At 52.6% G+C, this 27,983-nt stretch overlaps 2 long non-coding RNA genes across 2 annotated transcripts; both read right to left on the bottom strand.

Moving 5' to 3' along the window:
* Positions 1–24: 24 nt before the first annotated feature.
* Positions 25–27,983, bottom strand: LOC147352614 (uncharacterized). Its single transcript, XR_015148293.1, has 3 exons — positions 27,856–27,983; positions 642–709; positions 25–320 (listed from the first exon to the last, which is right to left on the bottom strand). It is a non-coding gene; the product is annotated as an uncharacterized LOC147352614 (long non-coding RNA).
* Positions 17,479–23,968, bottom strand: LOC147352615 (uncharacterized). Its single transcript, XR_015148294.1, has 2 exons — positions 19,582–23,968; positions 17,479–19,186 (listed from the first exon to the last, which is right to left on the bottom strand). It is a non-coding gene; the product is annotated as an uncharacterized LOC147352615 (long non-coding RNA).

The raw sequence follows: 27,983 nt of genomic DNA, 5'->3' as shown, positions 1-27,983 counted from the left end.
AGGCTGCACAGCAATAGAGTCACAGAGTCAGACCTGGAACCCAGGTCCTCAGACCCCAAATGTAGAGCTCTCTCCACTGAACCACCTGTTCTTGTTTAATAAACACATGTTTATTGCATGTCTGTTGCATTCCTCCTCTGAATGGACATTAATGTGGTCAACGAGAGCACATGACATGCAAGCTATTGGCAGAATCACAGGGTCTTTGCTCCGCAGAAGGTCGCTGCCTTCTGGGCAAGTACGGGCATCGTCTCTGCATTGCCTGGCTCCTTGAGAAGGCTGCCCTCTGGAGTTGTGCAACATGGTAGCCTTGGGTGGGCCTATAATGAAATAAGAGGCAGTTTGGTAAGTGCTGTAACAAAATGCAGATACAGAGTGCTACACTGGTGGTCCAGTGGCTTAGACTCTGCACGCCCAATGTACGGTGCCCAGGTTTAGTTCATAGTCAGGGAACTAGATCCCACATGCCACGCCTAAGAGCGCGCACGCAGCAACTAAAAGAACCTGCAAGCCACAATAAAGATGGGCGATCCTGTGCGCCGCAACGAAGATTCAGTGGGCCAAATAAACAAATAAATATCTTCTTTAAAAAAGAAGGAAAACAAGTGTGGTGGGAACATAGAAGGCATAATTATATCTACCTTGGAAGGGAATCCAGGAATACTGCCCAGAGGAGGTGACATCTGAGCAGGGCCTTGAAGGATATGTACTGCAAAAGAACAAAGAGCAAAAGTGAATAATTTCTGTATTCACTCCACAGACCTTATTGAGCAGCTACAGGTTGCCAGAAAGACAAGAATAGTTCACTGTGCGATGGTGGGGACAGACACATCGCCAATAAGTTGCCATAGAGGGTAAGTGCAACAGTGGAGACACATTCTTGCTGTAGAAGCGAAAGGAACTCCCTCCGGAATAATATGGGGGTAGGGCAGGGGTCTGGAAAGGGTTCTGGAGACACGAGGCCTGAGATTTTTGTGGGGAGAGAAGTAGAACATTTCCAGGCTGATGTTTAGGGAATCGAGAGAGATGGAAAGGCATTTCCAGAGAAGGGAACAGCCTGGCAAAGTTTCTGAGTCTTGAAAAGATCATCGCATCTTCAGAGACCCGCAGCAGAGTGTAAAATGCTGGGCTGATGGAGAAGCCAGGCAGGAGGTGGAATGGCACACAGGCTTAAGGCAGGACCTAGCAGGTTTCCGGATGAATGGGGAGACAGGGTTGGTGTGCACGAGGACTTAGCAGGCTTAGCAACCTTCTTCAAAGCGGTGGCCCAGATTGAAAGCTGGAAGAGGAAAGTGTGAGCCATAAATCCCCAGCTCCTCCTGCTGTGCCCAGCGCTGCGGAGCCCGGAGTCTCCACGGCTCTCCAGTCCCACCGCTGTGACCCCAGCTAATCCAGCCTCCTGGCCCATCTGACACTCACTTCCACTTAACATTTTGTTAGCGACTCTATAAACGAGCTCTCCCTGACCTTCAATCCCTGGCTAATTGCTGGTTTCATGTACAAGACTAGCTTAATTTTACGTGATAATTACCTGAGAGTGGCGATACATATGGCATCGCATGTTCGAAATGTCAGGCCTGGAAAATTACCAAGTGGCCGTAGTCAGGGGCAAAGGAGGAGGCAGCGGATGGTGGGGGCCTTGGAGAGGCAGCCCGGGGACAATGAGCCACAGGGGGAGAGAAAGAAAATGCCCGGTGCAGACAGAGCCCTGAGAACTGGGCTCCAGCTTACGGGAGGAACCCAGAACGCTCTGCTGGCCCCAGTGCACCAAAGGAGCAGCACCCACGTTTCACAGTCTCACACACACAGCAGAGAAACTCGGACTAGGTCAGAGGCACAGCTCAGGCACGCTCTTGGTTACCCACCTGGCAAATGTTTATGGAGCACCTACTCCGTGCCAGGCAGCGTGGACACTGGCACAGGTTTCAAATCCCTACCCACTCGAGGAGGGACACTCGGAGGGCACGTCTGGGTCTGTCACAGTTGTCTAGAGGGATGCTCACGGTACCGAATAAGCCAGGCCTGGGAATCTAAGTGACTGGCAATTCCCAACACAGTCCCTTTCGATAAAGAATTGCCCACCCCAGGTTAAGATTTGATGCTTTCACAGCCAAGGGTCCCAGGTTTAATCCTTGACTGGGGAACTAAGATCCCACAAGCCATGAAGGGGGGGGGGCATAAAAAACAAGAATTACCCACCCTAAACCAAGCTGACAACCCCCAGCTAAGCCAGGCCACAGCCATGAGGAAGCCAAGGGGCCCCAACCCTCTTGGATTTTACACACAGAGAAGCACCATGATGGCAAGCGATTATAGTGCATAAGATGAGAGTAAGAAGGAGGACTAAAGGCATTTAGCTGGTGGACTAATGAAGCCCAGGGTTCAGAAAAGAATTCCTTTAAGATGCGCCATTTGTCTCCCTAGCATCTCAAGTTCATGCTTAGTACCATGCTTGGCACAAAGACAAACATACCGACTGGTGTCTGCGTGTCTGCACCACGTGCCACACACCTGAGTGCACGCGTGCTCTACAGGGAGGTGGCCCGGGTTCACTTTTGTTCTCATCATTCCAGAATCCAGGGCAAGGCAGGTGAGACCAGGGCCCTGGGGTGGCGGGACAGGTGAGTACTGGCCAAAAAGGAGAAAGGGGCCCCCTGGCCAGCTGGGAGGGCCCTTCCCCAGGAGGCACGTGTACACACACACTCACACACACAAAGGCCACAGGATAAAGTCAGAGGAACCATCCCCAGATTAAGGCAAGTTCTCAGAACCCCTTTAGCCTCTTCACCCGTAGAATTGTGGACGCCTGAGCTGTGCTGGAGTAAATTACTTGCTTAATGAGATTTCAATTAACAAAAACAAATTAAAATCACTTTGGTAATTAAGCTGCTGTGAACCTCGCCAGCAGCTCTCCCTCAGACCTCAGATATCCATGGGGAGGGAGCTGGGAATGGAGTCCACTCAGCAGCGTTAAGGCAGCCTCGGCAGAACCAGGAGCTCCCGGCCCTGGGGAACCCACCTCAGGAGCCACAGCTTCCTGGAGCGGCAGAACGAGAAATGTGGATGCAAGGGAGGAGGCAGCACCCAGCAGCTAAACTAAACTTCAAATTGTAGCCCTGCCACTTGGCTGTGTGAGCTGGGGCGCATTAGTTGGCCTCTCTGAGCCTCAGTTTCCTCATCTGTGAAATGGGGGTAATAATAGTGCCTACATCGTCGGGTTGTGGGAGGAGTAAGTGAATGAATACATGTAAAACATTTAGAAGAGGGCCTGGGGCCTGTCCTATAGCAAGGGGTTTTCATCCACTTTGGTAGCTCAAAGTGGTAAAGAATCTGCCTGCGATGCAGGAGACATGGGTTCGATCCCTGGGTTGGGAAGATCCCCGGGAGAAGGAAATGACAACCCACTCCAGTATTCTTGCCTGGATAATCCCATGGACAGAGAAGCCTGGAGGGCTGCAGTTCATGGGGTCACAAAGAGTCAGACACAACTGAGTGACTAACACTTTGATTTTCCCCTGTATGGAGTCAACCCTTCATAGAGTGACCTTTCCAGCCTTGCAGTTCTCATTGTCCTGACCCCCAGGCTGCTGCAGGGCAGCCCTGTTTCTCTGAGTTAGGTAAGTAAGAATCCACCACAGAGGTCCTCTTTGAGGTGAGGTTTCCTCCAGGTTCTGTCACACCCTGGCCCCATCTCTTTTCCATCAGAATTAAAAGCTCAGATCTGGGAGATAGAAAGCTATTTATTCTCAGGTAGCCTGGGAAATACTCCTTTCCTTGGGCTACAAAATCAAGGACTTCCCTGGTGGTCCAGTGGTTAAGAATCTGTCTTGCAATGCAGGGGACGTAGGTTTGATTGATCCCTAGTCAGGGAACTAAGATCCCGCATGCCCAGAGCAAGTAAGCCAGAGCAACTAAGTCTGAGCAATGAAAGATCTCACATGCTGCAATTTAGACTCAATGCAGTCAAATAGATAAATATTTTTTAAAAACAAACAAACAAAAATTGTCCACATCCTCCTACATGAGAGGCTGAGGGTCAAAGTAGTGCAGGGACCACTGGCTTCATGCCACTGATGAAGAAATTGGCTTCATGACTTAACCAGCAGTTGAAAGAGAAGAACAGATGTCAGTGCTGGCAGAAATACACATATTCAGTCTTGTGAATTTTGAATAAGAACATTTTAGAACTTTTAGAACATTTAGAACTCTTTGCTACCTTCATTCAGAGGGACTAAGACGGAAACTTAGAATTTTTAACATATTATTCAAAAGTCACAAAACTCAACGTATAGTAAGTGGAAGTCAAGTTTCAAATGCTTTCTTTGGTTTCTAAAGTTTGTAGTGCTTTACACTTTTGAAATTAGTAAAGAAAAAACTACACTAAGCCTTCTGAGATAGATATCTGTATTGTACTGGTGTCCTTCATATAGCATATATTTTATTTATATAATATGTATATACAAATATAAATACAAACAAATGTTTTCTCTGTGGTGAAAATTATAGATGGTTTTATGTGTTCATTTATTCATTCATCAATTTTTTTCATGTCATTTAACTCAACAGCAGCTTTTTTAGTGCCCATGAGGTGCCATAATCCGCAAGCCAGACTCAGACTTCATTTCAAGGAATTTACAAATTGTTGGTGAAGATGGACACTGGACATGAAATAATGAGGTGACCACTGCAGGAGAAGAAAGGCAGACTTGCAGCCTGTTACAGAAAGGGCACTCCTAGGGGTCAGAGTCTGCAAGAAACACTTATTTCTTTTGTAATTTGACTAAAATAAGACAATTCATTATATGCATATTTGTTAAATAATAAATATTTAAATTAATCCCAAGAGTCCCATAACTAGCTAGTAACAGAACTAAAAATAGACCTAAAAGCTTTCTTGTCCCCAGGAAGATGGATTTTGTTTTTTCAATCTGACACCAATACCCTGGATAGTTCAAACAGCGTCCCTATCTTGAGTAAAAAATATCCCAAGGTGGGCAACAGAGGTGTCTGACAGAGGTGGTCCCACCATCTATGCCCCTGTCAGACCAAGGAGGGGTCCCTTTCACACGTCCATGCCAAAGGGAGGAGGCATGTATGTGTGTGTGCACACACGCACGCATCAAACAGGACTTGGGTCTACGGCAGTCTCACCCTTCATCATTCATGGAACAGGACTCCAAGCCCGGCTTGATTTCATCAGCCTCCCCACCCTTGGAACCAGGCTGACTGCTAGTGCTCTTTCAACCTCCCCTGGGGAACACTCAACACCCAGAGCATCCCCTGCTTGTTCCTCCCGCTTCCTGAGAAGTGCTAACCTTCAGCCCCTCCCCTGTGGCCCCCCTCTCTGCCCTGGGGTGAGAGGGGCGGGGTGCCATCCTCCAAGCTGGCCCCCACCTGGAGATGTGGCCAGAAGGGTCGCCCTCTCCAGGCCCAGACTCCATGTATCATATTTTGTGCTGACTTCAGGCAACCGAGAGAAGAGGACACAGAGTTGTACTTTCCAAGTAGCTGGAAACCCTTAATCAATGTTAATTGGCTCTAATTAGCATATGTTAATTAATGATATTTACTACAAATTAAAGGTATGAGTGCTCCCAGAGGGTTTCCTGTTCATCCAATTAGTGCCAATTAGTTGCAATTAACACGTGTAAATGAGATTTCATTGAACCCAAAACAAACAGCACAGAATTTCTCAGATTCCCTCGTGCACCTTTCAGTCAGCTAGGGATTGGGGTGGGGGCGGAGGGTGAGAAGGGAGGGGGAGAGTGGGGAGAGAGAAAGACAGAGACCCTTGGGCCGACCTCCTGGAGCAAGAGGCTGACTCTCCATGCACCAGGGAAGAGAGAAGGAAGATCCAAGTTGGGCCACCAAGCTGTTGGACAAGCCTGGTTGCCCCAAGGGAGGTCTCAGGCTTTGACCTTGAAGGACCTCGGGTCTCCTGAGGGCCAAGGGCCATCCCTTGCGCATCTCTGTACCTGCCAGGACCTCACCCAGTGCATGGAATACAGTAGGTGCTCAGTAAAAAATAGCACCTACAGAAGGAAATGGCAACCCACTCCAGTATTCTTGCCTAGAAATCCTATGGACAGAGGAGCCTGGCGGATTATAGTCCATGGGGTCACAAAGAGTTGTATATACTGAAGCAGTAAAAATTGGAAGAATAAAAGGTTGGTTTCTTTGCGTTAGGGCTTCCCTTGTGGCTCAGCTGGTAAAGAATCTGCCCGCAATGCAGGAGACCTGGGTTCGATCTCTGGGTTGGGAAGATCCCCTGGAGAAGGGAAAGGCTACCCACTCCTGTGTTCTGGCCTAGAGAATTCCATGGACTGGATGGTCCATGGAGTCACAAAGTGTCGGACACGACTGAGCGACTTTCACTTTCACTTTCCTTTTCATCAAGAGCCAGTATCGTTATTTTTTCATATTTATTTATTTTCTTTTTTGACTGTGCCGGGTCTTCACTGCTGCACACAGGCTTTCTTTAGGGGCAGCAAGCAGGGGGTACTCCTTAGTTGCGGTGCATGGGCTTCCTGTCACTGTGGGTCCTCATCCTGTGGAGCACAGGCTCTAGGCTCACAGGCTTCAGTGGTTGTGGTGCTCAGGCTTAGTTGCTCCATGGCATGTGGAGTCTTTCCGGACTGGGGATCAAACTCGTGTCCCCTGCATTGGCAGGCAGATTCTTAACCACTGGACCACCAGGTAAGTCTCAAGGGCCAAATATCTTCAAATATAAAGCTAAGGGATGCAGTGACCAGGAAAAGATGTAGTGTTCTCACCTCCATGAAGTCTTCCCAAGAGCTCTACCAAGGAGCAAGACGCTACTCACCTCTATGATATCATTTTGGGGCTTCCCTGGGGGTTCAGTGGTAAAGAATATGGCTTTGCATAAAGAATATGCATATGTCTGTGGAAAGTTTTCCTTTACTGTTAATGTTGCTATTTCCTAACTTTATTTCCTTTTTACTTAACCACTACTTGGGACTTAAACCATTGTCAAGGGGATCAGTGGATATATAACAGCCAGAAGGAGCTACCATGGACGGTGAAGTGCTCCCCCAAGTTCTCAGCCCCACAGAACCTTCCTTGAAGCTGTGATGTAAGATCTAGCTCCCAATAGCGTGTTCATCCCTAACTCACTTTGTTACATCAAACCTTCCATTAAAGCTGACATGTTATTTTACAATATCTATTGTTCATGGGTGTCAGGCACATTTCCAAGGGCTGGGGAGACAGCACTGAAACAAAATATCTAATATCTACAAATCCCTGCCCTCGAGGTGCTCATACCCCCTCCTGTATTATTGCCATCCTGGTTGGAAATTTGAAGTATCTAGAGTCAGAGAGGGAGAAGGCAATGGCACCCCATTCCAGTACTCTTGCCTGGAAAATCCCATGGATGGAGGAGCCTGGTAGGCTGCAGTCCATGGGGTCACACAGAGTTGGACACGACTGAAGCGACTTAGCAGCAGCAGCAGCAGCAGCAGCAGCAGCAGCAGAGTCAGAGAACTTAGGTTCATGTCCCAGTTCTGTCTCTCAGCAGCTGGGGAAGGTATTTAATCTCTCTGGGCCTCAGTTTATTTATCTGTCGCATGGGTGCAGTAATATCTATCCACCTATCTTACAGTCATGTTATTGGGAGGATTAAGCTTCCTCCCCTGGCCCATGCCTTGGCAGGGCAGAATTTGGAGCTAAGCCACATAGAAGATGAGAGAGAGGAAGGCAAAACTCAATCTGAGCACACAAGTGGAAATCTGATTAAGTGTACAGTTAAGTCATCTTGTCTCCCCCTGCCTTGCTAAGTAAGTGGAGCAGGAAGGAAATGGGTTCAGAAAGGGAAGTACTTCCTGGGTCACACAGATGCTGAGGCCAGAGCCCAGACCTCTGGCTCCACTTCGTACATCCTCCTTCATCCATGGCCTTTCTGAGTGATGAGACACATGAGCGGGATCCAGAAAGGATCTCCCCAACTGGCAGGAAGCAGGGATTGGCCACCCATGCTGGAATGAGCTTGGCCTGAGGTGAATCTTTGCATACCAGGCTCTAGGACCCCTTCAGCTCAGCCAGGCTGCCCCCAGCCAGAGACCATACCCCTGCAGCTTTGGTCCTGTCACCATCTCAACTCTGCCCTCCATGGACCCCCAGACAGGGTGTTTAAGCATTTCAGAGTGCCTTACTGTCCCCTTTATAAAGCAAGAGAGTCTGCCTGGATGACCCTTTTTTAAAAATATTTTTTTATTATGAATGATTGTTAAAGTCTTATTAAATTTATTACAATATTGCTTGTAAGTTTTGGGTTTTTGGCCATAAGGCATATGGAATCTTAGTTCCCCAACCAGGGGTCAAACCCACACCCCCTGTGTTGGAAGGCAAAGTCTTAACCACTGGACTGCCAGGGAAGTCCCTAGATGACCTTTTTTAGACCTAATGTTCTAGAACTTTGAATCTCCTCTGAAGAATCCAGGTCTGGCTTCGCCTGTATATGCCCCGACAGTCTTAGCTGATGAACGATTGAAGAAACCCTTGACTTCCTCTTCCTTTGGGGATCCCTCCACCTGTGCTGGCCTACTGGGTCCTACTCGGTCCTCTCTCATCTCTCTACATCCTTCCCCCAACCCAACCTTCTCCCGGATAGTGATGAACCACCAGACATGGTCCCCAAGACACCAGGCCACAGAAAAAGCCCTCCCTTGCTCTAATCAAATCAATTAGGAGTCTAGTGGGAAGAACGAGAGCACTGTGGGGTTTGGGGTTGGTTTGTTTTGGCTCCGCTGGGTGCTGGGTCTTCACTGTGGCCCACAGGCTCTTTGTTGCAGTGTGCAGAGACTTTTCTAATTGCAGCTTGCAGGCTGAGGCTTAGTGGCCCTGCGGCATGTGGGATCTTCGCTCCCCTGACCTGGGACGAACCCACATCCCCTGCATTGGAAGGCAGATTTCTTAACCACTGGACCACCAGGGAGGTCCCAGGACTGTGTTTAATAAAAAGAGCTCAGCTGAGTTATCTTCCAGGAGGGGTGTGCCAAGCTGTGGAATAGGATGTCTGCAGGGGCTCTTCCTGGGGCTCAATAATTCTTCCCCAATTATGCACCCCAGCTCAGAGACAGTAGGAGATATTGGGGAGGGGAATCCAGAAACAAGCAGAAAAGACCCTTTCCTGACCGTGCCTCCTTCCAGCAAAAATAGAACCACCACTACCCGATGCCCACCAGGTGCCAGGCACAGTGCAGGGCCATTAACCTGCATTATTTCCACGTGGAAGGGATGGTGTTTGCACCGTTTTCATTTCCAAGTCCTATGGACATCTTGCGCTAGCTTTGGGACCGATGATCTGCCACATTTGGCCATGGAAGGGAGAGCAGGAAGGTTGCAATGAAAGATGGGGAAAAGAAACGCCTGCCGAGTCCCGCCCGCCTCCAACCCGCATGCGCATGTGCGCCACACACGTACACCCACATGAACCGCTCTCTTGCACACACCCGCTCCTCACTCCTGGCCAGATGGACACTGGCGCTACCAGTTGGCAGAGGATATATCCTGGGGGAGGAGGCTGCCGCTAAGAAGGCTGGATGAAGACGCTGAAGAAGCCGGGGACACAGCGGGTCCTCTGTTTGCAAGGACAAGAATGCTGCCTCCCAGTCAGGAGCTTTAGATGCCCAGGAAACTCTAGGGTGGAGAAAAGAGACACAGGCAAAGTGTCTACTCTTTATTCCACTAATGCCTCTTGAGAAGTGGTATCTCTGTAAAGGCAAAGTTCCTGAGATGAAGCTTAACATGGCCACTTTAGGGGAAAAAAAACCCACCAAAAACCCTGTGCTCCAGGAATGTAACAACAGAAAATAATTAAGGTCTAATAAGGTCAGTGTTCCACCTTAACACCTTTTCAGTTCCAGTTAAAACCTCTACTAATTTGCCAAGAAAAACCAGCCTCACTTGGGTCTTATTATTTGAATCACGTCCTGTCTCTTAATTTAAACGAGAGACTCACATAAGGATTTTTTTTATTTTAAATTACAATGCCGACTTTCTTCCAGTTGATTACGGTATATGACTCTCTGTTGGAAGGCCATTATTTTTTGCTATGATTTACAAAGCATTTAGAGCGAAATCAATGTAATAAATATTGAAGTATTGTAATAGATAATTCCATATATTTAACTAGAGACACAGTTCGGCCCTGGTTTGGGCATCCAGGAAAGGGAGCAGGGAGAGGATGGGGTGGGAGAGTGACCTGATGCTCACGCTAGGGGTGACATCTTTTTTTCTGGACTCATTTAGCCTCACTGAGCCTTCCCCAAGGTCCTGTACACTGAGCTTGGGGCCATGGAGAGTTGTGGGATGCCCAGGACCTGTCCTCTAGTGTCACAGACTCTTTAAAGAAATTCCCCTGCAAAGGAGGGGGAGAGTGATGAAGGCCACCCTAACCTGCATACGGAGCCCTGGGATGGGAGAAGGCATTCAGCACAGTGAAATCCTGAATGTTGGGGGAAACAAGACTGGAGTTGGCTCCTCTAGCCTCTCCCCTTCCTTCCCTCTCCTACTCAACTCTCTTCTCCCCTTCCTTCCATCTCCTCTTCCCTCACTGGACTGTCTCTGGTCTTCTGGCCATAGCCAGCATCTACGGGCCCCTGAGCTGGTGAAGCTCAGTGTAGAAGACACAGCCCAGCATTCGCAGCCCTGAAAGCCCTGGATGCGGGAGACGTGTGAAGGGGGAGATGGTGCCGCAGTCTCCACCGGCACTCTTGCATGTGACCTGGGGCCAGCCCCTGTGGTACAGACCCCACGGCCAGGAGATGTTGATCCCCTCCAGGCCCCACAGCTGTGGACGGTCAGATTTGCCCCATCTGTCCAGGGAGCCGGGCTGGAGCACAGGGTCCAGAGTAGAGGTCCAGACGGCTTCCCCACGAGCCCAGCTGGGAAGCCCTCCTGCCTGCCCCTGCGCCGCCCACCCCGCCAGTCCCAAAAGGTACCCAGGAGCAGGTTCCTTTTCTACTCCATAACCCACCGCCCCAGAGGGAGCATCCCCCCACCCCCGGCTTCTTCCCATCCTCAGACTCATTGCACATGGGTCATATGTCTGTTCCCATGTCGGCTCTGCACCCAGGTTCCAGGCTTGATTCAGAAACTCACGCCCAGCAGTGAGGGAGGCACGCAGGAAACAGCAGCCTATGGGTTGGTCTCAATAACACACCCCTGGTGCAGGCAGTGTGCTGTCTGATGAGCTATTGGAGCACGGGGGAGGCTTTCATCGAGGTTGTGTGAACTGTACAGTGCCAACTGAGCGACTGAGCGTGCACGCACTGACAGTACAGTGCAGGCTTGTGATGGACCAGTAGCTCATGCACCCCCGCACATGCATGCGCGCGCGCGCGCGCACACACACACACACACACACACATCTGGCAGATCCCACAGGAAGAAGATGTATTGTCCCTTGCCTTCCCACCCCAAGCCTGAACCCAAGCCCCAAGTCCCTAGCTCTGAACATATTCCACTATAAATCCCAGGAGGGCACATGCAGTGGGGGAGAGGAGCAGAGAAAGGAGATTTACAGCAAACTTGCTTCCTGACACCTCTCTGGCCCATCCCATAAAATAACAGTATCAATAGATAAATCACAGAGTCTCAGGAGACCTCACCCTTGCCCGTATGGGGTCTTTGGTGGGAGTCAACAGGACAAGGGCAGAGGGATTCACCCAGCTAATTCTCCATGATACCAGGAGTCCCCGATGGCCTGGGATGGGAAAGGGGAGGAGGTCTCAGCTCTAATCCTTAGAGTGTGAGGAGGTGGAGAACGGGGTGAGGGTAGAGGCCAGGAGCTTTCATCATCCAAAACAGAGCAAGGCATCTCTAGATTCAGCATGGGCTTTGAGCAAATCTCAACTCCAGTTCCTAGTGGTGTGCCTTTGAGTAAGTTACTTAACCTCTCTGGGGCCCGGTTTACTTTTCTGTCAAGGCAGGACGTTGACTATCCACCTGATAGGATAAAGTGCATTCCTTCCCCTCTCCAGGCTGCAGTGTTCCATTTGTAAAGTGGGGGGACATGGAAAGTCCTTGGTCTTTAAGGCTCATCCCTCCCAAACATCATAGAGCCCAACAGTTAGGACCAGCTTCGAATGGGCTCTGTAACCAAGAGGAGTGGGCAGGGTGGAGCTGGAAGCATGAGGTGGGTGTGGCCACACAGACCGGGCAGAAGATGTCACCATCCGGGAGAGGCCAGAAGGGCTCCATCTGACCAATCCCCACAGTTCTGACCACTCCAAGCCCGAGATCCCACCCCATTCGCATTACAACCTGGATAGCCATTGATGGGGTGGTGGGACGCATTGCAGCGATGAACTTTCCTCCAGAGGTGGGGGCGGGTGGGCGAGTCTCCACTCAGCCTCCTCTCTTACTTGTGGAGAGACCCCCTGGCTTCCCTCCTGCCTGTGCAGCCCCTCCTCCATGCCCATCTTCCCCCTGCCCTTGGCACCTTCCACCAACCAACGGTGCAGCATGAACCCCAGTTCTTCCCAATCTTCCAGCCCTGCCCTCCCTTCTTCCATCCCTCCTCCACTTCTCCCCCATCCTCCACCTTCTTGATCCCTTCGCCCCTCTCCTCTCCTCCTCTGTGCCCTCTCTTCTCCTCTCCCACTCCTGTTTCTGTGGTATATTTCTCCCCCCTCTTCTCCACTCCCCTCCCCTTCACTGATTCTTCCCTTTTCATCCCCTCCTGGCTCTCCTGCCTTCCCCTCTCTCTGGGTCTGATTCAGAGAGCCAAGGTGGCACTACCTTGGGGGAGTGAGCATGTAGGGGGGAGACAGTGGGGGGCTGGAAGGGGGCACGCTCTGGCCTGAGCCCCCCCCCAACCCCAGTATCACTTCAGCGGCAGGAGGATGGGAGTTCACCCGCAGGGCAGCTGTCAGCAGCTCAGTGGATGGATGAGTGAAAGTGGAGGGGGTGGGGAGGCGAAGGTGCTGGGGAGGGAGCTGTCTTCAACAAAACAGGAGTGTGGTGGGTAAAATAATGGGGCTGTTTAATAACAGCCCCACCCGAGGCACCTCAGCCCCGAGACCCAGCCCTCCTGCCACCTCCCTCTAGTCCCATGCCCCACCCCACCCCCACCCCATCCCAGAGGCCTGTGAGTTTCCCTGATCCTTTGGGCAGGCCCAGAGGCCCTCCACCAAGTCTTGGGACCCCTGCCTCTCCACCAACCTTCCCCATCTTCCCCCCATGGGAGGAGGGGCAGGTGGGACTGGGACCCCCCAGGCGACCTGCTTCCAGAGTCATGTCTGAGCAGATCAGCACCCCAGAGCCGGCAGGCCTATTAGGAGGCCTTTGTGGAGAAGCAGGCTGGGGAAGAGGAATGGGGATTTTCCATTCTCCGAGCGACTAAATTACACAGTCAGGGGATCAGGGGAGAACTCTGTGCTTAAGCTGCTCTTCACGGCCCAGCCTCTGCCCTGGCGCTCAGCCTCCTGCGTGCTCAGCAGGGATCTGAGGGAGCCTTGTCGTGTCTGTTTTGGTGGTGTCTTTTCTGTGATTGGAGTCAGCCTTGAGAGCAAAACCAAGTCTCATCTCTTCCCACCCCACCCCCCAGAGCTATTACACCAAAAAGGGGCTCAAAGGGGACCAGCTTGCTACCATCTGCACCAACCCTCACTTTCCATGAAGACCTTGGGTCTGCTGATCAATCCAGAAGTGTGGCTTGGAGAGGTGAAGTGACTTTCCCTAAGTCTTACAGCGAGCAAAGGGCAATTGAGATGGTTTCCTGACTGTGGCTCGATGTAGAGGAGAAACCAGGCCCATGCCAGGGACTGCAAGGAGCCCAGGACTGCTTTTCTCTCTTACTAGAAGTGAGCTTCATCAGCCCCGACATCAGCTTGCAAGGAGCCCAGGACTGCTTTTCTCTCTTACTAGAAGTGAGCTTCGTCAGCCCGACATCAGCTTTAAAAAGAACAGAGCCTGCTCCCATTTCGTCTCCGAGGCTGCAGGGGGCCAGACCAAAACAGATGGTAGAGGGCAGGGGAGGGGAGAGGGGGTGGAAAGGAGATTAGAATTAAAGAATCTGAATTCTTCAGGCCTCATCTTAGCCTTACCACTGACTTGCTGTGTGACCTTGGGCAAACCAATGCCCCTCTCTGAGCTTCAGATGGCCTATCTGCAAAACTGAGGTCACATCTCTTTCAGGATGATCTTGAAGGTATTGGAAGAGCATCCCTTGGTGCATATTAGCTGTTCGAAATGATGGTGAGAGCAAAATCGGAGGTGATTTCATTTCTTTTACCCAGAGTGGTGCCCATTCCCTGAAACAAGAGGCTCCAGTGCACAGTCAAGCAACTGGTACTTCCCACTGGGAGGGCAAATCCATCATGTTCAGCAACTATTGGCCTCCCCCACCTGGTATAAGGTTATTGGGGGGTCATGCCCCTGTGCCCTGTGTGCACTTTCTAGAAAGAGGCCCAAAGCCCACTACCCTAGCCCCATGTGGCCCCTAGAGGCCTTTGCTGACTAAATGGCCTTCTCCGACCTTCCCAATGACCTATGTTCTTTCCAGCCAGAAAATTCTATGACCCTGTGACCCCTGAAAGCCCTGCCCTGCTAATGGTTTTATGATCTTCTCTGCGGAATCCTCTCTCTGCCCTCTCTAACCCCCAGGCCCCTTTCAGTAGGTCCTAGTCAAAATAAACAACATTTATGACCAGAGCAGGATTCAAGGTCCACACTGCAAACAAACGCAGAGCCCTTTGAAGGTGCCTGGGGAATCCATCACAGCCTGGGGTGTGATGCTCCCCAGGCCCAAGGGGAGGTGGGTCCTGGGAAGGGGCACAGGCATGGGAAGCCGGGCTCTGGATCTAGGTTTAGAATCTGAGGATCCTGAGCTGCGTCTGGCGCGCCCTCCTCAGCACCAAGCCCGGCCTCCCTGCGAGGGAAGGCGGTGGGGGTGGGGAAGGACTGGGAAGACCCAAGATGTCCACTGTGATCAGCAACCTTTCTGAAAGAGGTGGGGGACTTCCCTGGGGGTCCAGTTGTTAAGACTCTGTACTTCCAATGCAGGGGGAGCAGGTGCAGGCCCCCTTGGGGGCCAGGGCCAGATTGGGTGTGTTAACCGGGGAGAAAATGAAAGGAGACAAAAATGAATGAGCTGGGGGGGAAATTGAGGCAATCAGAGAAAAAGCAAGTATGAGCAGATGAGAGGGTGAGAGCCCAAACCACAAGTCTCAGGGCCCATCACTGCCTCCAGGGCTCGCCTGAACAGTGGAGCAACAGTAGGCAGCTTGGGACAGACTTCCTAAGGAAGCAGATTAGTCTAAACATGGGTAGGAGAGACATCAACCCAGCCTGGCCTGCCTCCTGGGCCAGCCAGCAGGCCTACAGAGAGAGGGAGATTGTGGGAGAGCAAGAACCTTAGTCCATCCTGAGTCTCTCCTGGAGACCCCTAACTTGGACTTCAGGGAATGATGGCACTGATGGAGCCGTGGAAGCCCCACGTCCAGAACGAACCCCTCTTCCTCCGTCCCACCCAAGTGAAGGGCTGAGCGCTGCCCCCCACACTCTATTAACCATCTTCTGACTGCGAAAGGGGCCCACAGGCAGCAGCCCACTCCTGGCTCATCTCAGCTTCCCGCTGACCACGTGGATGGGCCGCCTCCACTGGACGCCACGTCTCCCTGCAGGTGCGGCTGTGGGAGCAGGTTTGTTTTCTTCGGGAGGGACAGGATCTGCCTGGGGAACTGTGGTTGCAGAATATTAAGGTAGGATTCCCAAAGGCCCGAGTCTGAGAGCAGCTTTCTAGGACATGCAGCTCAAGGTTTTTTCCTTCAGCTCCGGCGCACCAGCCTCCAAAACTGGGGCATGGGCCTGGGGGCTGGTGTTCTCTGACTCAGGGCTGGAGCTGGGGTTGGGGGGAGGTATTTTCCCCTGGAGACCTGTGCCTTATCATTTACCCTACTAAAAATACCATGCTGCCCAACAGGTGGGGTGAGGAGCTAGACGGGAAATATGTGCAGTTAGCAAGGTATCGATCACATTTATCAGGGACCCGCTTTATAGTATTTGCATCTGTGGCAGATAATTAATATACCGAAGGCTGGAACAAAGGTGGAAGGAAGCAAAGGAGGAGCTGGAAAGGCAGGCCTGGGTTTCTCCAGCATAAATAGTTTGTTCGAAAAACCCTCCTCCTAAACTGAAAGAAGAAGAATTTCACTGGCTTTTTATGATCTTATACAAGTGAATTAGAACTTTTAGCTGAGTACCCTGGTGCCCAGCATGGTGCTTTATAAATAAAAGGTCCTCCATGGCATTAGGTTTTAGGCCTACGAGGGCCGTGGAGAGCATCTAGGCCAGTGGATCTCAACATTGGTTGAATATAGAATCACCTGGGGCATTTTTTTAAAAAATGAGATGCCAGACACCCACCTCCAGAGAGTTTGATCTAATTGGTCCAGGCGGAGCCCAAGTGTGTGTGTTATGGTTTTTTTTAAAGCTCCCAAGATGGTTCTACTTTGCAGCCAAGGTTGAGAACCACTGGTCTGAGCCAGTACTTCACTTAACAGATGTAGAATCTGAGGCCCAGAGACCAGGTTACCTAGGCTTACACAGGGCGAGGGCCACAGACGCCAATCAGACGCCTTGTTTGTTAAATGAGCAAACAAAAGACTGATCCTCTTTTGGAGGCATCTCTGTCTGCGGAGACCAGCTGCCCAACCCCCTTCCTCCCACGGCCACATTTTCATATTCTTTTCATCACAAGCTGGGCAGACTACCATCTTGACGCTGCTTCTCGTGGCCTCTCATCCTGAAGGCCTTGGGGCTTATCCAGGGCAAACATCTGGCTCAGACGTTGTCCACCATGCCTGGAGCCTTGGAGAGGCACAGGGTACTTGTAGCACCATGGCCACAGGAAGTGTCAGTGTCTACCCAAGAGCAGGGGGGTGTGTGTGTGCAAACGCATCCATGTGCACAGATATACACCTGTGTGCAGAGGACTCTTCTGCATGGGGGCACGCATCCTTCCAGGCATGTGGGCACTCTCAGTGAGAACATTTATGTGTGAATGTGTACATATCCACATGCAGCATGGTACACATGTTCACAGTAGCCCCTGTCTACACAGCAGTGTAAGTGCATCCCGCAATGCTGGTGTGTGTGTCCGTAATGGTGTACAAGTGTATAATGCTGCATCTACGTGTACAGAATATACATTTGCATTTATCACTGGAGACTTGCATGTAACAATATACACGTGGCTGATTGGCTGTGTGTGTGTGTGTGACCGGCAGTCTGTGTGTGGGGGGCACAGGTTTATGTGGAAACAGAAAAGGTGTCTGCTGATTCCATCATTTCTCCTAACGAATCACTGGGTAATACACGTATGGGAAAACTGTATCTTTCATGCTTAAATATATTTCCCCACATACAAACGAAACGCGGTGTTCTGCCATCTAAGATGCTGCATGTAAACATCATGTATCATTGATAGAATTCAATAAGCCATGCAAGGCCCCGTTAGCATTCCTTAAAATTTTATTTAACACTGTTTCAGCCAAGCAGCGTTGGGCCAAGTCTCGTACACACTGTGGATTATGGGTGCAAATGCACAATTTGTAGGATATAATATACAACACATGTGAAGCGTAACAGCGAAGTATCACCTAAAAATTACAAAGGTCTCCATCTTTCTTTGGGCTCAACTTAGTCCCCTTCCTTCCCCAAACCTGATTAAAACCCATTCCTTCACACTTCCCTAGGAGGTCTCTGCATTTGTGGTGAAGAGAGATAAAATGGCGGGTGAGGATTTAGGGTGGGGGAAGAGATAACACTCTAAGACCTGGTCTCTGGAATGTTTCTACTCCTCCCCAGTCTGTCAGAGGCAGGCTCGAGCCCCAGCATGTGTTACAACACGGAGGCTGAAGAAAGCATCTTTATAGTCCCTCGGGTTGACTGAAAAGTTATTCATTCAGAATGAGTAAAAAGAGCATCGAACTTATCAAATTGATAGTAAATCCTTCATTAAAAGATTCATAGGAATGGTTTCCTGCTTCTCTTTTTTTAAGGGGGAACTACGTCCTCTCTTGAGCCCAAAGGAGAATGACCTTGCACATGGTTATCGGCCTGCCAGCCCCCCTTTCAAAATGTGGGCTGGCCATTTGCCTGAAACATCAGCTAAATGATGAGTGGCCTGAGAGAACAGGAAAACTCAGGAGCTGGGAAGATGGGACCCAAACCAGAAAGTGAGCAAGAAAATGGTGGAACCACCAACGAGGGGCCTCCACGCTGAAAATGCTCCTTGACCAGCCAGCCACTGGGCAGTGAAGAGAGGTCAAGGCCCCCTGTGGATACACGCCCATGTATAAGACAGATGACTAACCTACTGTATAGCACAGGGAACGTGACTCAGCGCTCTGCTGCTGCTAAGTCGCTTCAGTCGTGTCCGACTCTGTGCGACCCCAGAGATGGCAGCCCACCAGGCTCCCCCGTCCCTGGGATTCTCCAGGCAAGAACACTGGAGTGGGTTGCCATTTCCTTCTCCAATGCATGAAAGTGAAAAGTGAAAGTGAAGTTGCTCAGTCGTGTCCAACTCTATCGACCCCATGGACTGCAGCCCACCAGGCTCCTCCGTCCATGGGATTTTCCAGGCAAGAGTACTGGAGTGGGGTGCCATTGCCTTCTCCTACTCAGCGCTCTAGGGTTACCTAAATGGGAAGAAAATGCAAAGATGGGGCTACGTGTATACATACAGCTGATTCACTTTGCTGGACAGGAGAAACTAACACAGCACTGTCAAGCAACTAAACTCCAATAAAAATGTTTTAAAAAAAGATCCCGTGTGGGGCCTCCGAGACCCGTTCTCTGGGATCTCCTCTTACCACCTCTGGGTTTCATTTTGACTTGACACCAAGACTGAGACAAGGAACTGCCTATACCTACCCGCCTGTGTTTCTGTAACTTCCCTCCAACTGAGCCTGAAGGGCCTGTGAAGTCAAGACAAGCAGCCTAATTTGAACAGCCATCAGACCCCCCCCACCCCACTCCAACTCCCCAACTCCTCTGCCACCCACAGCAAAGCGGTCATCAGAACTATCTTTCCAGACAGTCCCCCGGCCCCTCTCCGCCAGCAGCGATACCAGCCAACCTGCTCGAACGCCAGCACCAAAGAGGACTGTATGGTCTTCACATGCTGAAGCCTCCAGAGCCTGGTGCTGTGAGCTGGCTCCTGGGTGAATATAGAAAAAAAAAAGTTTCCTAATATTTAGATTAGAACTTAGAATGGGAAAAAGCGCCCATCAATGTGTGTGCCCCTCTCTAACACACACACACACACACACACACACACACACACACGGCCACACAGACAAATCATGAATCATCTCTGTGGCTGAGCATTTTAGCGTTCAGTAATATTCTCAGAGGCCCAGGGTTTTCCGGCAAATCCCAGGTCTGTGCACAAGGACACTGCATAAATCCCTCCCCTTATGAAAGGCCAGTCTGAGCAGATGGGACCACTCCTAAGTAAACTGTGGAGCCCTCCCCATCTCTGGAGGAGCGGCAGGGGGCCGGCCCTACCAGCCCAGAGATCAACAGAAGCTAACGTTCTCATCCCCAACTTACCTCTCCGAGGGAGGTGTCCGTTTCACCACATAGTCCTCCCTCTGCTCCCCCAAGGGGAAGGCAGAGCCCGAAGGGGACTGGCGGAAACCCCTGCAGAGCAAGTGGTGGCCAGAGTCGGGTAGGCGAAGATGAGCATCGGAGAGCAGGCCAGGGTTGGAGGAGGTGAGAGGCCAAAGGACCCCCTCCAGGCCAGGTTCTTCCTGTGTTAAGTCTGGGGAAATAGCCTCAAAGCAACTCCACTTCTTGATAATCTGCCTCATTAATATTTATTCAACAAAAGAGTATGTTTAAGAAGAAGGAAGGGCCAGGTAATTAAACAGTCAGCAGAGGTCGAGGTTTCCTCCACCTCGTTCTCTCTGGCCCCCTACCTGCAGCCTAGGCCAAAGATATATGCCACACCGATCACCACTCCAACCCCTCTTCAGCTCCCCAGGTATGTCAGAAAGACATAAGGCAGGTGGATGGAGAGAGAAAGACAGACCTGGGCACCCCCAGGTGCTCCCCAGGAAACGCACGGACTGTGAAATTACACCAGGGCTGGACAACTTACCACCACGCTGGAACCCTTGGGGTACTGAAATAATTAACTTGCTAATCAGCTACACCTTGCTCTTTCCTTTCTTCCTGGAAAAATAACAATTGCAAATCGCCTTCACATCGGGTTCCTGTGTCAGTCACTTGGAGACAAATGATGTTCTGGAAGAAATACCCTCTTGCCTGCGTGTAAACTGAACCGGGTCCTACCAAGTGAGGCCTCTTCCCCCTTCTCCTTCCCCCTCAACCCCTCGCACCAGGTGTGGAGGGGGGCCTGGGGGAGGGGGACACAGAGACAGAATGTTTCTGGAGGGGCAGAGCTTTTTTTCCATCCACGGCACAAACCTTTGCCATCTCCGCTAAGCTTTCTTGAATTCGGCCCTCTTTAGCCTGCTCGCCGGCGCTAAACAGCCAAGATCCATGTGGAGAAAAGAGGATTGATTAGAACCGTAATAATAATCCCTGGCATTCGTCCGGCTTTAGCGTTTACAAAGTGTTTCCACACATTATCTCATTCGGTCAGAGGAGGCCGGAGCTGGAGGGAATCTGAGCAATCACGTAGCCCAATTCCTGCAGGTTACCGATGGGGAAACTGAGGCCCCAAGAGGTTGAATGTCTTCCCCAAAGGCCACAGCTAAGCATAGCGTGGCCAGGTCCTCATGTTCACTGCCTAGAGACCCTGGGCCGTCTCCCATCCTCTGAAAAGAGGGAAAGGGCGCGATCACCTTTTGGGTCCACTGTGGATGTAAACCAGGAAAGCAGAAAATTACAAGAGTAGAGCATGGGCACCAACAAAAGCCGATCTCACAAGAAATGGTTTGGGGGTCCTGGGAGTGGAGGAGACTAGTGAACACACTTCCCCGCTGTCTCTGTCCCCTTGCCTCCCTCTTCTGTCTAGGCTTCAAAATATGAACATGGTGCAGTTTGGGATCTAAGGCTTAATTCGGCCACAGGTCCCCGGGGAAGGTGTGGGAGCGGGGGGTGCTTTTCTCGGATTTAAATCTGGCACCTCCACTCCCAGGAGTCACAGCACGAGGGGCTCATGTGTGCACACATGTCCACTCAAGACACTGGATTTAGTGGCGAAAAACAGGCATCTTGATCCTTTCCCAGATCAGATGATTTGCAAATTAATAGCTCTCCACCCCCTCCCCAGGCCTCACACACACACACACACACACACACACACACACCCCTCCCACCACTCCTGGCTCTGAGGAGGTGAAAAAAAAGATTTCTGGTGAAGAGAGACACAAGAGTGGAAAAATATCAGGTAGGGGCAAGGAAGCAAACTGACACTGGATTCTGGAGGAAAACACTTCTCCGTGAGTGGCAGGAGGGTATTTCGATGCGGGGTCTTGGCGTTTCCTTGCCCCCGTGGCCCGAGCCCCCTCGGAAGGTAAGCGGTTCCTTTGTGTGTTCGTTTATTACTAAGCCCAACTCTTTTCCTTCTAAAACTCCTTCTTCTCCCTGTTGAGCTGACCATGCTTCTGGATTTATGAAGAGAGATGTTTTAGCAGAAATCCCCCAGAGTGGCCCATCAGCCCTAAATCCCAGGCCCGCTCACCCCCCCAAGACCCCATGACACACAGCATGCCAACACGGCTTCCTCTTGCCTATGCATTAGCCATCCATTGTGGCAACCTGACATCTCTCACACATAAAACCGTAAGAGAGAAATAAAATATCTGTCTCTTGGCGAAAATAAAGCTTTGCCTCCCTCCTGATGCATAGGATATAAAATAAAGCCGCGGCTCCAATAGTGGCTTTTCCTTATGCCGGAGTCGCCTTTGCACACACGGAGACAATGAAGACGGATGGTTTGGGACGAGGCCCAGCCTCCTGGGGCCGCCTTCACCCTGTTTTATGGTCGTCTCTCCCCCTCCTCCCTGTCCGTCTTTTTCTTTCTTCTTCACTTTCTTTCCTTTCTGCTGCGGCTTTGCCTTTCATTTGCCCTTCTCTTTCTTTCCTCTGGAACTTTATTCCTCTTGTTCGCTTTCTTTCTAAAGCAGGGAGACAAGAACCGAGTTGCTCATCTTCCCTGACGCGCCCGCCATCTCTCCCCACCTCCTCCTTCTCCAGACCCCCAACTCTCTCCGGACTGCCAGCCCCTATGACAGATCTTGTTGGGACTGCTTAGGGACCTGCTTTGGTCAAATGTACAAACTTTCCCCAGGGACAATTAAAAATGTATTTAGTGGTGGTGGTGGCGATTTTCCTTTTCGCCCTTGAGGAACTGCCCTCCTCCCTTTCCTCTCCCTCGACTCCGGTGGTTTGTGGATCTCAGCAGTTATTTATTTAGCCTCCGAGGAGCCAACAGAGCAAAGCTGCCACCTCAAAGGGGTGAGAGTTGACATCTACCTCTCAAACCCCAGCCTCAGAGCTGCCTCATCAGACAGACCCTGTGGGCCTTGGGCTCCTTCTGGCCAACTCAGCTGCACGAGGTTTGATTCCAGTGCCTCCAGATCTGCCGCGCCTTGTTCCCCATTCCTGGGAACTAGCGTGCAGTGTGAGGGCAAGAAGAGGGGTCCCTCCCTGGGCTCACACAGAAAGATGGAACTGCCACCCTCACAATCACAAACGTAGTCACCCCCCCACACACACACACACTTGACACTCCCTCGGTGCACAGCGGCCACCTTTTGTCTCCTCCATCCCAGAGACCTGGCTCCCACCAGGTGTGCCTTGCTCCCCTCTGTGTCCTTCCTCTGTGTCTCCAGAAGCTTCTTCCCATCCCTACCCTGACTTCATCCCTTGGGCTGCTTCCTGACCCATTCAGAACCTCACCTGCTCCGACAAGGGATACAGGATACATCCCAGGTGAGGGAAGAGTAAGTAGTGCCTGGAAGAAAAGGGGGTGCTAGGTCTGGGTTCCTGGGTGAGCAACAGGGAAGGAGGGGGAGCTTTGGTGTTGCAGGCAGAGTCCAGCAGAGGGGCTGTGGGTGGCTTTCAGCCTCTGAAATTGATGAAGGTGTGTGTGTATGTGTGTGTGTGTATGGAGGGCCCCTGGTCACCCCTAATTTGAGAAGAGCTTTATTAATGCAAACACAGATGGAGCTGGTGAGGCAGCAACATCTATTGAACTCTGCCCCTATGGGGGGCAGGTCCAGAAAGAACTCAATCCTGGTCACAAAGCTTTGGGGTCTCTCTCTCCACCTGGTATCTCTCCAGATATCAGCAGCGACCACCGCCATTAGGTAAGGGGAGAGAGTCAATTAGTGAGAGGATTAATTACTCCAAGGCACGAGCCCCGTTTGTCTTCCTTACCGGGCGCGAGTGTGTTCAGACGGAGGAACACGGGCACGCACCCAAATACACATTGTTGTCACGCCGTCTTAGACGTTTTATTTATTTGTTGGATTCCTGCCCAGAGCCGCTCACACGCTCTTCCATGGGCTCTGAGTCTCCCACCCAGCAGGCCGCCTCCTTTTCTCCTGCCTCTGATCGGCTGTCACACCCGGGACACCCTTCAGTCCCCCCTAGGCGCCTGCAGGCTCCTGGGCTCTGAGCCTCACTCACCCTGCCACCTTTTTTGTTCACAGGGTGCCTTTCCATTTCTTTTCCTCCACACATTTCCCCCAGTACGGCTTTCCTCCTTTCATCCCCGCTTACTTTTCCACGGTCCTTCTCTTTCCCCCTCTGGGCTTCTACGCCCCTAATTCACTGTTCCTCTGCCCTCACCTGTCTTTTTCTCTCTCTCTCCCTGTCCTGCCTCCTCCAGCTCACCCTGTTCCTCCCAGGCTGTCCTCGTCCTTTGCAGCGGGGAGGTGCTGAGATCACCACGCTCGACCTGGCTCCCTGCTTGCGTGTCCAGGGTGCCTCCAGCCCTCGTGGGAAGCCCAGTGTTGCTTACCCAGCCTGAGCACACACCATGAAGGCCTGGTTGGGATGCTGCTGCCCTTTCCCGGCCTTGAGGTCCCCGCCTCCCCTCACCTGGGTCTTAGAGACGTGGCTGGAGGAAGGAAGTACCCAAAGGCGCAGCAGGGTGACAAGCCCCCCAAACTTCTCGTCTTCAGTAGTGCACTGACCCTGTAATCTCAGGATTTCTTTCCCGGGGAAAAAAGGAGGTAATACTGATCCCCCAACCCCACCCCACCCCCATTCGCACACACACACTTACTACGTGGTTCTGGGCAGATTGTGAAAAAAACCAAAACTAAAGTGCTGCATGCAAGTAGGTCATTTCCAGGAGAGAGTGTGGGAGTGAGACTAAGGCAACCCAAAGCAGGAGCAAAGAAAGGAGACAGCAGGAGAGGTTGGATCAGATCCCCGGACTCAGGCCGGCTTCCAGGACTCCACCAGTGGTGTCCTCTAGAGTCAGTGCGGAGTTTGCTTGGCCTCCAGGACTATGAGGGTCTCAGCCACGCCGGGCTCACTCCCTCCTCCCTCTCCCTGGAAGGTGGTGGCTGGCTGCGCCCTATTGCAGCAGGCCAGCACAGGGACCCAGCCTGCTCCGCTGCAGGCGCCCCCTTTCTTGGCCTTACCGCTGGTTTCTGGGGGGTGGACAGGAGCACAATGGGTGAGGAGGAAAGCAGCCAGGACAGTGGCCCGTGATTAGAACCAAAAGCAATCAACCAAGCTGGCAGACTCGGATCCTTGGGCCTCCCAATCCCTGCATTGGGAAGGAGGTGACATGGGACTTGGAATCAAGGAAGAAAGGGGGTACAAGAGAGGGCACCTTCAGCCCTCCAGCTGCAGGGTGGCTGGGAAGAAGCGGCAGGACCCTTCCATCCCGCGTTCCTAGGGCCAGGTGCCACCTCTGGGGCTGGTCTTGAAGGTGATTCTCATAGGAGAAACCTGTGTTGTGAATGCCACTTCCTGGGCCCTGTGGGGCCTTTTCCAAGAGCACCTGGGATGAGGTTCAGAGCATGCTGCAGCCGCTGAGCGATGACTGGGCAGCAAATTGCCCCCCGCAGCACCCAGGGCAGAATTTACAACCCTGGCAGCCGAGCGAGTGGTGTGCATGGTGGTGGGTTCGGGAGACGTGGAGAACTTTGGGTGGAAAGCGCTTGTGGGACTTGGGGACGCAGGCAGTAGGGGCGGCAGGTGAGGAGGTGAGGTTGGGGCTCTTTGCCAAGCAGACAGGGGTTTAAAAGCAGAGCTGAGCTGACAGGCTTCGGAGGCCGCCAATTTGGAAAGCTGGGTCAGTTTTCTCGCCGCGTCTCTGGGATCAATTACATTTTAAAATAAAAGCTCAATGGAAATGGAGGGAAAACACATTAATCTACTGTGCTGTCGCCTTGGAAGCTTTAAAACTGGGCTTAAATTTCTAGAACCAGGAGCCAGGAGGCCCTCTCTGAGTTGCTCTCCCCAACCCCCTGCTAGACTCGCGGGTTAGTTCCCCAGGACCTGTTTACTGAGTCATCTGGACACTGGGGCCAGAGAACCTGTCCCATTCAGAGTCCTGTCCTAGCCCTCAGCTCCCCTAACCCACTATCGGAGCGCAGGGAGGGACCCTCTGTCCCCCTACTCGAGCTCCCTGCACCCCCAAACGGGTGCAGCAACGTCTTCCAGCCCATTCTAAAGGCGGCCGCAGCGGACCTTGGGCTCAGGAAGGGCCGGCAGCCGGGTCCAGCTGTCGCGCTGGAGGTCCCCACCCACCGCCCCCCACTCACCCCCGCGGTCCCTCTACTTTGCATAAGAAGGAGCCCAGCTGGGGCGGGGGCGGGGGCGAGCCACTCGGGACAGGGTCCGCTATAGATTCCAGAAAGGGGCGGTTCACTTGAGTGCGCTGGTGGCGAGAACCAAGACAGCTGGGGGTGTAGGGGAGGTGGGGAGAGCTGGGAGACAGCTCAGAGGACACCCCCCACCCCCACCGCGGGCCTCACCCAGCGCAGCAGGCTGGGAAGGCACCTCTGGGTCCGGGTAGAGGCGGCGAGGACCCCAGCCACGCAGCTCTTAGCGTCTCCCGGGGTACCTGAGTACCGGGTACCACTCGGCTGGTTCTTGGAAATGCACGGTCCGCGGCAGGAGCACAAAGCCAAGTTGCATCTGGCACAACTAGCCTGCTGGGTTGGGGAACAGCGTGGCCCCTCCCCAGCTCCGCCCTGAGCCCGGGCCTGGGAGAGATCCGAGGAGGGTGCTGTTGAGAGAGAGCGAGCTAGCCCCAACGCCTCCCTCCCCGCAGTGGGGAGCCAGAGCCCAGGTGTGTGTGGAGGGGGTGCGGAGATGGCGAAAGGGGCCTCCGATCCAGAGGTCCAGATGGGCGGAGCGCCAGAGAGGCGCACAGCCGGCCTTGGCTCGGTTTCCAACCGAAAGGTGTCGCGGGCGGCAAGGCGAGGGGGCTGCCAGCGGGCCTCGGGGGTGCAGGGCCGTGCGGGCGGAAGCTTAAGGATGGAAAACAGTGTTGGCAGAGTCCTAAAACCCCAATGTACCGAGCGCAAACCAAATTCGCTGTACGGGCTTGCCGGTTCGTTCGAAGAGGGTATTCCATTTGCAAAGAACTGAGTTCCTTGCCTGGCCAGGTTCGTAACAGTTGCGTTTCAGGGAGCATTTCCTCCAACTTAGCTGGGAGAGAGATGTCTGAACCCAGCCCCGCGTGTGGGGTCAAAAAGCCATTCCCCAAATACCGGCCAGACCGGGCTGGCTGGCCGCCCATTTTTATTGCCTTCTACACTTTAGCCGAATGCGCCTTCCTAACGCTCCTTCCGCAAAAAAAACAAAAACAAAAACAAAAACAAAAACGAGGAGCAAATGCGGGTTTTGCCTAGCCCTGCCACCTTCAGATTTCACTTCGGAAGAGATCCGGGTTAAGCATAGGAATGGTGCTGTCGAAACGAATTTGGTATTTGGTGTTGGCCGCGGAACTAGAGTGATTCTTCGAGGCTAAGACTCTCAGGACCCAGACTCGGCCCGCACTTCTGGGAGAACCTGGCCCCCGCGGGCAGTGGTCCCTAGTTTGTACTCCGAGGAAAATGAGGAAGGCATGGGCTCCGTAAGACGCGAACTACCGGAGGCTGTGGTCTGCACTTGTCTGGGGAACCTGGTGCCAAGCTTGTCTGGGAAGCTGGAGCCTGGAAAAGGGGAGACGTGGAGGCCGGGCCGGTTCTCCGCACATCCCCATCCTTCTCAGTCTCCGGGTGGAGTCCCCAGGACGTCGCCGTTCCCTCCGTCACTACCACCCCCACCCCCGGCCGCCGCTATTGCCCCCACCGTTTCCCGCCTAGTCGTTTGTTTTCGTCTGTAAAAGGTGTCTCCGGATCACAGTTTTCTCGCAACTTCTCGCCGGGGTAGCAACTCCTCACCCGAGGCGCTTCCCCACCCACTCCTTTCCTCCCCCCTCCCCGGCGCCGCGCCTCTGGTCTCCCCCGCCCCCACCAGGAAACCGCCGGAATCAACTTTCCAAGACGGCACTGCGGGAAACAGACACCCAGATCTCCCAGAGCCCCGGAACCTGTGGACTTTGGATGGATTAGGGGAGGGGGCACAGAAGGAGCGACTAGAGGAGAGAGATTCTGCTGCCAAACGCCCTCCCCTCTTCGCCCCTAAAGACACGCGCGGTGCCCGGGGCAAACTTCTAGGCCAAGAAAGCAAGGGTGGCGGTGGGGAGGGACCCAGCACCAGCTAAATTGCAAAGCCAAACAGTGCACCTGGGCCGCCGAGGCTCCCGAAGCCAGCTGCACCCCAACCTCCAACAAGGCTCGATCTTGGGTACCACCCACCCTCAGGGCAGAAGTCTGCCCTCTGCCTGCTCCCACTCACGCGCTCTCTCAGTCTCTCCTACCGCAAGCGACGCCTTACCGGAGCAGGAGGGGACCCGGGCACCTCGCTGCCCGCCGCCCGCACAGCGCAGGGCCGCGGTGGCAGTCGCCACTGATCCTCGAAACGCGGTCTCCCGGCACTCTCCCCAGCCGGGAGATGCAGGATGG

Source organism: Bos grunniens, chromosome 19 (assembly GCF_055505025.1).
Source record: "Bos grunniens cultivar Pamir isolate PY7600 chromosome 19, Bosgru_T2T1.0, whole genome shotgun sequence".
NCBI classification, from domain to species: Eukaryota; Metazoa; Chordata; class Mammalia; order Artiodactyla; family Bovidae; genus Bos; species Bos grunniens.
Note: the sequence above shows the minus strand (reverse complement) of the source record. Positions and strands in the feature narration are given on the sequence as shown.